The following is a 9,220-nucleotide window of genomic DNA, read 5'->3' on the forward strand; positions in this document are numbered from 1 at the left end:
TTCTTTTTCTCTGCTTTTCTCTCCCCTTCAGTAAAGCATTGTGTCATAATCAGCTACAACCTGGTATGTCACCGGCCATGTATAAAGCGGTTAAGGCACTTTGGCATGTTTGTAGTTTTTGCATTTTTGCATTAAGTGAAATAAATGTACTGTATTTAGTTCTGTCCCTCAGTAAATAATCGATGGCCACAATTATGTTCATATGAGAAACGATCATTTTTTTTGTCTTTAACATGCATTAAAACATGACAGTCAGAACGGGTGTCAGGAGTTATGGGGATAAGGCAGGAGAATGGGGTTAGGAGGGAGAGATAGATCAGCCATGATTGAATGTGTAGGATGGAACTGCAGATGCTGGTTTAAACTGAAGATTGACACAAAAAGCTGGAGTAATTCAGCGGCAACTTCTCTCCAGAGATGCTGCCTGGCACACTGAGTTACTCCAGCTTTTTGTGTCAAGCCATGATTGAATGGCGGTGTAGACTTGATGGGCCGAATGGCCTGATTTTTGCTCCTATCACTTATGACATTATGGCCTTTCTTCTCAGGGTGGAAATGCCCAATAGCTATAAGGTGCGAGAGGGAAAGTTTCATGGAGATATGCCGGGTAACTTGTTTTTTACACACAGAGAGGTGGGTGCGTGGAAGGCATTGTCAGGGGTGGTGGTGGAGGCAGATACAATATGGCGTTAAAGAGGCTTTGGGATCGGTACATGGAGGTATGAGGAATAGATGGATATGGATCATGTGCAGGCAGATGAGATTGGTTTAACTTGGCATCATGTTCAGCACAAACATTGTGGGCCGAATGCCTCGTTCCTGTGCTGTTACATTCTAAAACATTAATTTATAGTGAATTTGAGATTATTTTAGGTTTTATATTGTTAAACACAGAGAGTGTAAATGCGATGTGGAGAGCCAAATTTTTCACGCAATGAAACACAACTCAGTCCCGTTCTGAAATGCCACCTATCCACGTCCTCCAGCAATGCTGCCTGAACCCCTGAGTTACTCCAGCACTTTGTGTTTTATTTTGTCAACCGGCAACTGCAGTTCCTTGTTTCTTCATTCTCCCAGTGAGGGTATCTGGTAGAAACAGAAGAATAAGAGCATGAGTGAGCCCCATAATCCCTTGAGTCTGCTTTGCCTTTCAATGTGTAAGAATGAAGATGGACACAAAATATTGGGAGTAATGTGAAGGCAATCAAACTGAAAGGGAAACACCTGGAGTAACTCAGCGGGTCAGGCAACATCTCTGGAGAAAAGTAAACGGTGATGTTTTTCGAGTCTGAAGAAGGGTTCTGATCCAAAACAAAAGGTCACCTATTCCTTTTCTCCAGAGATGCTGCCTGACCCCTGAGTTACTCCAGCATTTTGTGTTTGCCTTTCTATGTGATTGCCTTCATTGCCTAAAGAAGTATTTCATTGTCACTTGCTAAACTTATCTGATGTTTGGAGATAGTTTATACTCAACACCTACAGTTCGCTGGGATAGAGAATTCCAAAGATTCACAGCCCACAGCGTTAAGAAATTCCTCCTGAACTCAGCCCCAAAAGTTAACTTTGATCTACGACATTCTTAACTGGGAGTACTGATTGCCAGCGATCGCTATTGCAATCATCTGCTACATCTGGAATGTTGCAGCACCATACATTCAGTGCTATGATGACACAAAGGTTTGTACATTAGAATCAAATTCACAGGTCTGGACAGTTGACTGTCGACTATTTGCTGTAGTGGAGACAAAACTAGATTCCTGAACAATGAAAAGAAACTGCAGATGCTAATTTACCAAAAATAGACACAAAATGCTGGAGTAGCTCAGCGGGTCAGGCAGCATCTCCAGAGAATATGGATAGGTGACGTTTCGGGTTGAGACCCTTCCCGACCAGAAACATCACCTATCCATTTTCTCCAGAGATACTGCCTGACCCGCTGAGTTACTCCAGCATTTGGTGTCTCTAGAAGGTGCTGGTCAGACCGCATTTGGAGCATTGTGAGCAATTTTGGGCCACATATCTGAGGAAGGATGTGCTGGCACTGAAGAGGTTCCAGGGGAGGTTTACGAGAATTATCCCAGGAATGAGTGGGTTAACATCTGATGAGCATTTAACGGCACTGGGCCTCTACCTGCTGGGTTTTAAAAGGATGAGGGGCCACCTCATTGAAACTTACCGAATAGTGAAAGGCCTGGATAGAGTGTATGTGGAGAGGATGTTTCCACTAGTGGGAGAGTCTAGGACCAGATGTAATAGCCTCAGAATTAAAGGACATTCCTTTAGGAAGGAGAAGAGGAGGAATTTCTTTAGTTAGAGGGTGGTGAATCTGTGGAATTCATTGCCACAGAAGGCTGTGGAGGCCAAGTCGATGGATATTTTTACGGCAGAGATAGATAGATTCTTGATTAGTACGGGTGTCAGGGGTTATGGGGAGAAGGCAGCAGAATGGGGTTAAGAAGGCAAGATAGATCAGCCATGATTAAATGGTGGAGTAGACGATGGGCCGAATGGCCTAATTCTGCTCCTATCATTTATGATCTATTTCAGACACCTGAGTGTTTTGTGAGATGGGTTTAAGGAAGCTCACTTCTACTCCATGTTGTCCTTTCTCTCTGGCTTTGAGTCGACCCCAATCCTGTTATCAGCATGAGGGTATAGGAGTCTGAAAAAACCATAACCACCAGGTTCAAAATTAGAAACAAAGAATTGTGGATGCTGGTTAAATTCACAAAAGAACACAAAATGGTAGAGTAACTCAACAGCTTCTTCTCAACAACCATCAAGCTCTGAACACTACAAAAACACGAAGGAAACTCTAAACTATGGACTGCCTTTGGTTACACTAAGGACTTTGGGCTCTTTGCACTAGTATTGGGGTTATTATTAATTTTTTTTGTTCATTATATGTTATCCATGGCTGTTGTGGTTACAGGCCTGTTATGCTGCTGTAAGGAATAATTTCATTGTTCCATTGTCAGTACATACGACAAGTAAACACTCTTGACTTGAATCTGCTCAGGTCTTTCTTAAACATCTCCACATCGCCTCTCCCATCTCACCTTTTCACAGATTCTTCTGAAGATTATATTAAGTTTTAAAATCCACATCGCTGATTGACAGACGCAGCCAATTTTTGTTTTTAGTTTAGTTTAGCGATACAATGTGGAAATAGGCCCTTCAGCCCACTGAGTCCATGCTGAGTGCAGTGATCACCCTCACACTACGGACAATCTGCAGAACCCAGAATCCTACAAACCTGCACGTCTTTGGAGTGTGGGAGGAAACCGGAGCACCCGGAGAAAACCTACGTGGTCATGGGGAGAGCGTACAAACTCCATACAGACAGCACCCGTGGTCAGGATCGAACCTGGGTCTCTGGCACGGTGAGGGAGCAACAATACCGCTGTGCGGCTTGACTTTTTTGAGGAAGGCTTATGCCCAAGGCTGATTGCACCTTGAAACTACCTATTCTGATCAGTCACAGCTGAATGACAAGCCACAGCTGTGCCCTGACGGTCATATGGATACTCCGGTTACTTATTTCAAATAGTTTCTGAAATAATAAAAAAATATATTCCTCGTGAATCCTGGGCATTTTGCAAATGTTAATGTGCAGGAAAGAACTGTAGATGCTGGTTTAAATCAAAGGTAGACACAAATTGCTGGTGTAACTCAGCAGGACAAGCAGCATCTCTTGGAGAGAAGGAATGGGCGATGTTTCGGGTCGAGACAATGCTTTTGATAAAAAATGTTAGCACACTGATTAGAATTAACCATTCAGAGAGCGCTAGGACTTTCCCAGGGCAGTAGCAGCCTGGCTTTACCTCAAGTTGTTCTAATGAGACAACAATCCACCCTTCTTTATAGTGATGATATAAGTAACTATTAGAGAACTTGGATTTGATCTGATGAACTTCATCAGAGTTTAATTTGTGTGAAATGTAATATTATACGAAGAATTAAATGCCGCAATGGGTGGTATGTTTAGATTGTCAAGTCAGCCTATTCCGTTATCCCCACGAGTAATTTCTGCTTTCCCATTTTGAACAGAACTGTTTGACAGGGAGTGCAAGTTCAAAGAGTTTGATCACAGACCGGCACCAGGTTAAAGGCCTAAATATTTCTCCGAAAGTGTTATTCGCCCCATAATTACCACTGCAATTGGGATTGTGGGTCATCCTACCTAGAGGGCACCAGTGAGCGGCTAAAACCTACAACAATTGGAGTGGGCTGGATCCCTTCCATTAGAATTAGGAGGTGGTGCATTTTTCCTCCTTCTGGTGTTGCCAAGGGAACAGCAGAACACATATGACACACTGCTGTGACTGGAAGCCAAGAAACAAAAGACAAAAAGATCAAAATCTTTACAAACAGCCCAGCTCTTAAGGCTCAAAGGTAAGGTTATGTTTATATTAAATGTTGGTGTTGCACTGTGGGGTGAAGTGGGTGGGGAAATTGGCAAAGAGAGCCATGTTTGGAGGTGAAGCGTTTGATTTTGGTTCACGTTGAGTTATCTTAGGCTGCAGGCTTCACTGACTTAACCTCCAGGCAACTACTATCTACCTGATTGGAGAGCCTCGGACTTTACTGACTTTATCTTGTACTAAACGTTACTCCCTTATGATGTATCTGCACACTGTAATTGGCTCGATTGTAATCATATATTGTCTTTTCGCTGACTTGTTGACACTGTGCCTCGGTACATGTGGCAATAAACAAAACTATAAAAACCTACACAGAGAATGGCCTCAGCGTCAGTTTGGTCTCTATTTATTCTCGCCATATGGATGTCACTGGAAATGCCAGCATTTAATGTTCATCCCTCAGTACTTGCAAATTAGGAGCTTACGTAGGCCACACTGCCCCTCGAGCCTGGTCTGCCAGGCAATAAAATCACCGCTGAGGTGACTGTTTAGTTTTTAGTTTAGAGATACGGCGCGGAAACAGGGTCTTTGGCAGACCGAGTCCGCACCGACCAGCGATCCCCACACATTAACACTATCCTATACACACGAATGACAATCTACACATATACCAAGCCAATTAACCTACATACCTGTACATCTTTGGAGTGTGGGAGGAAACCGAAGATCTCGGAGAAAACCCACGCAGATCACGGTGAGAATGTACAGACTCTGTACAGACAGCACCCGTAGTCAGTATCGAACCGGGTCTCCACAATTTGCAACTCTTTATCCTCTCTGGCCTCACACCTGTCTTTTCATCTCTAGTATTTGTCCAGCAATCTGCCTATCATATAACCCCCTCACCTGTGTTCACCTATAACCAGCCATGTTCTGTCCTGCCCCACCTATTTTCCAGCTTTCTTCACCAACCCACTGTAATCAGGCTGAAGAAGGGTCCCGACCTGAAACGTCACCCATCCATGTTCTCCATAGATGTTGTCTAACCCGCTGAGTTACTACAGCACTTTGTGTCTTTCTTTGGTTTAAACCAGCATCTGAAGTTCCTTATTGTTAAATATTCTCAGGTATTAGTTTAATAATCCTTCCCTGAACTGCTTCCTCCTTAAATTAGATGACCAATATTGTACACAGTAGCACAAATGTTGTCTCACCCACAACTAGTCTAACTGAACATAACCTAATTTTGTATTCAAAAGCCCCAGCAATAAATGATAGCATTCTGTAGTGTTTCCTAATTATTTGGTTTACCTGCAGACAAAGCTTTTGTAAGTCAAGAAATAGGATGTCAGAGAAATCTACAAATTGTCACCGTTTAGCAGATATGTTCTCTTTTCCTTTTCCCTGTCAAAAATGATACATTGCACTCTATTTGCCTGCTTGTCTGCACTGTCTGCTCACGTAACCTGTTTGCATTGTTCTGCTACCACTTTATGTTTAGTTACAAATTAGAATGGAAACAGGTCCTTTGGCTCACCGAGTCTGCGGCAATTGGCAATCACCCCTACACCCGTTCTATCCTGCACACTGGAGAGAAGCCAATTAACCTACAAATGGCACGTCTTTGTAATGCGGGAGGAAACCAGAGAACCCGGAAAAAAAACGCACGCGGTCATGGGGAGAACGCACACACTCCATATAGACTGCACCCATAGTCAGGATCGAACCCAGATCTCTGGCTCTGTGAGGCAGCTACTCAACCACTATGTCCTCAACACAACCGGTTTTCCCAATTTAGCAAACATATGCGCTCATCCAAATCATTTATGGAGATTGTGCGAAGTTGAGTCCAAGACACAACACATTAAATCTCGTCTACCAGAGAAGGAATGATTTACGCATGCCCTCTTTTTCCTATCAGCGAGTCTTTCAGCTTTCCATTATAAAATTTTACCTCCCACACAATGAGATATTATTTTCCTCCCAAAGCTTTGAAACAGTATCTTATCAATGCTCTCTGGGGATCTATATAGAGCTCACTCTCTGGTTCCCCTTGATCTTCATCACTTCACTTCCACAAAAAACTCTATTAGTTAGTCAAACATAATTGCTATTTCACTAAACTATGTGGGCTTTGCCTGATTGCCTTTAATTTCTCTCTGTGTCTTAAATTAAATTTCTTTATTTATATAGCACATTTTTAGTCAACTTGCATTGACCCCAAAGTGCTTCACATAATTACATCCACACACACAGGCAAAGGTGGGTGAAGTGTCTTGCCCAAGGACACAACGACAGTATGCACTCCAAGCGGGATTCGAACCAGCTACCTTCCGGTTGCCAGCCGAACACTTAGCCCATTGTGCCATCTGTCGTCCCCTTGCCATAATGCCTTTAATAATAGCTTTTAATATTTGCCTCAGGATAGTTTAGTTTAGAGACAATGTGTGGAAACAGGGCCTAGTGTATCCAACACATGAGGGACAATTTGCAGAAGTCAATTAACCTAAAAAATCGCCACGTCTTTTGAAAGTGGAAGGAACCAGGAGCACCCAGAGAAAACCCACGTGGTCACAGGGAGAATGTGCAAACTCCGTACAGACAGCACAGAACACGTGTCTCTCATGCTGTAGAGCAGCAACTCCACCACTGTGCCACGGGGCTCCATCTTCCTCCCACGTCCCAAAGACGTGCGGGCTTGTAGGTCAATTGGTCTCCGTAAAATGGATGGGTCGGCCTGTACTCAACGGGCCGAAGGACGACCGATACAGACAGCACCAGTAGTCAGGATTGAACCCGGGTCTCTGCCGCTGTAAGGCAGCAACTCTACCGCTGCACCACCGTGTCCTGCAGAGTGAGGAAGTATTTCCCAAATGGCAGTGCTGCAGTAGTTTCAATGTACAGGAAGGAACTGCAGATGTTAGTTTAAACCAAAGATAGACACTATGTCACAAAATGCTGAAGTAACTCAGCGGGTCAGGCAGCATCTCTGGAGAAAAGGAATAGGTGACATTTTGGGCTTTCCCACTGACTCTCAGTCTGAAGAAGGGTCTTGACTTGAAACGTCACCTATCCCTTTCTTCAGAAACACAGCCTGACCTGCTAAGTTACTCCAGCTTTTTGTGTCGACCTTTGGTTTAAACTGGCTTCTGCAGTTCCTTCCTGCACAGTGAAGCTAGCACTGCCATGCCAGTTCCACAGTTCGTATCCCTTCATTATCGCCTCTTCCACGGCCACCTTTCCTGGGTCATCGGTGCCGGCTCTGGTTTGCTCTGTACCTTTTCATACCTCTAGTTTCCCTCCCCTGACTCTCAGCGGTCTCAACCCGAAACGTCAACTCTCCTCGTTCTCCACAGATGCTGCCTGACCCGCTGATTTACTCTAGCACTTTGATCTTCCTAGGCCACATTATGAACATCGATGTTGTGGGTCGGATCCGACCGGCACGAAGACCGGAACAAGGACACAGCCTGCAGACGTCGGCTGAAGGCAAGACCATCTACACAACATTGGGAGGAGGTGCCTCCTGCAGGTACATCATGGGCAGGGAAAGAGCATTTTCACCAATCTTGTAATTTCCAATGTCCAAAATTAAGCATTGAGAAACTAAAGATATAAATATTTCACAACGGCAACCAGATTTACCCACTACTTCGTTACATGGAGAGACTCGGCTTGTACTCGCTAGAATTTAGAAGATTGAGGGGGGATCTTATAGAAACTTACAAAATTCTTAAGGGGCTGGACAGGCTAGATGCAGGAAGATTATTCCCGATTTTGGGGAAGTCCAGAACCAGGGGTCGCAGTTTAAGGATAAGAGGGAAGTCTTTTAGGACCGAGATGAGAAAATCATTTTTTACACAGAGAGTGGTGAGTCTGTGGAATTCTCTGCCACAGAAGGTAGTTGAGGCCAGTTCATTGGCTGGATTTAAGAGGGAGTTAGATGTGGCCCTTGTGGCTAATGGGATCAGGGGGTATGGAGAGAAGGCAGGTTTGGATATTGATTTGGATGATCAGCCATGATCATATTGAATAGCGGTGCAGGCTCGAAGGGCAGAATGGCCTACTCCTGCACCTATTTTCTATGTATCTATGTTTCCATGTTTCTTTGTCTCTGCCTTTTGCTGGTTAAAGGAAAAATGGCCCGATTCCTCTCTCAGCATCAGGTTGGGGTCAGGATGCAACTCCTAATCTGTTTGACTACTTTGATTCACTGCCCTGGGTTAACAGTAGGGTGTCACGCTCGCGCAGTGGTAGAGTTGCTGCCGTACAGCGCCTGGGACCCGGGTTCGATCCTGACAACGGGTGCTTGTCTATACAGAGTTTGTACATTCTCCCGGTGACCTGCGTGGGTTTACACCGGGTGCTCCGGTTTCCTCCCACACTCCAAAGATGTGCAGGTTTGTAGGTTAATTGGCTCGGTAAAATTGGATTTTGTCCCTTGTGTGCGTAGGGTAGTGTTCGTGTGGGGAGGATTGCTGGTCGGCGAGGATTCGGTGGGCTGAAGGGCCTGCTTCCGTGCTATATCTCTACAACTAAAAACGAATACAAAAATCTCCCTTGGGGCAAACACACCTCCCAACCCCGGCTCCCTGACTGTAGCACGCCTCTCCTCCTCCTCCCAAGTTACCAGAGTCATTCCAGTCATTCCAATCCTCACCGTGGGTGCTTTCCTTCCTCCAGTTTTCAGGAGGTCTTCGACCCGAGCGTTTCCACCCGGGAGATATTCACCAAGACTGTGGAGCCCCTGATCAACGTATTCACGGAAGGAATGAATGTCTGTGTTGCCGTGTTTGGTGAAACTAACTCTGGGAAGACGCACACACTAATCGGAGAAAAGAATGACCGATATGCAA

The 9,220-nt window shown here is 44.7% G+C and overlaps 1 long non-coding RNA gene across 1 annotated transcript; it reads left to right on the forward strand.

The window, feature by feature from the left end:
* The first annotated feature begins 4,289 nt into the window (after positions 1–4,289).
* On the forward strand, positions 4,290–9,220 carry LOC116985612. Its single transcript, XR_004415310.1, has 3 exons — positions 4,290–4,395; positions 7,767–7,896; positions 9,048–9,220. It is a non-coding gene; the product is annotated as an uncharacterized LOC116985612 (long non-coding RNA).

Source organism: Amblyraja radiata, chromosome 22 (assembly GCF_010909765.2).
Source record: "Amblyraja radiata isolate CabotCenter1 chromosome 22, sAmbRad1.1.pri, whole genome shotgun sequence".
Classification (NCBI taxonomy): domain Eukaryota; kingdom Metazoa; phylum Chordata; class Chondrichthyes; order Rajiformes; family Rajidae; genus Amblyraja; species Amblyraja radiata.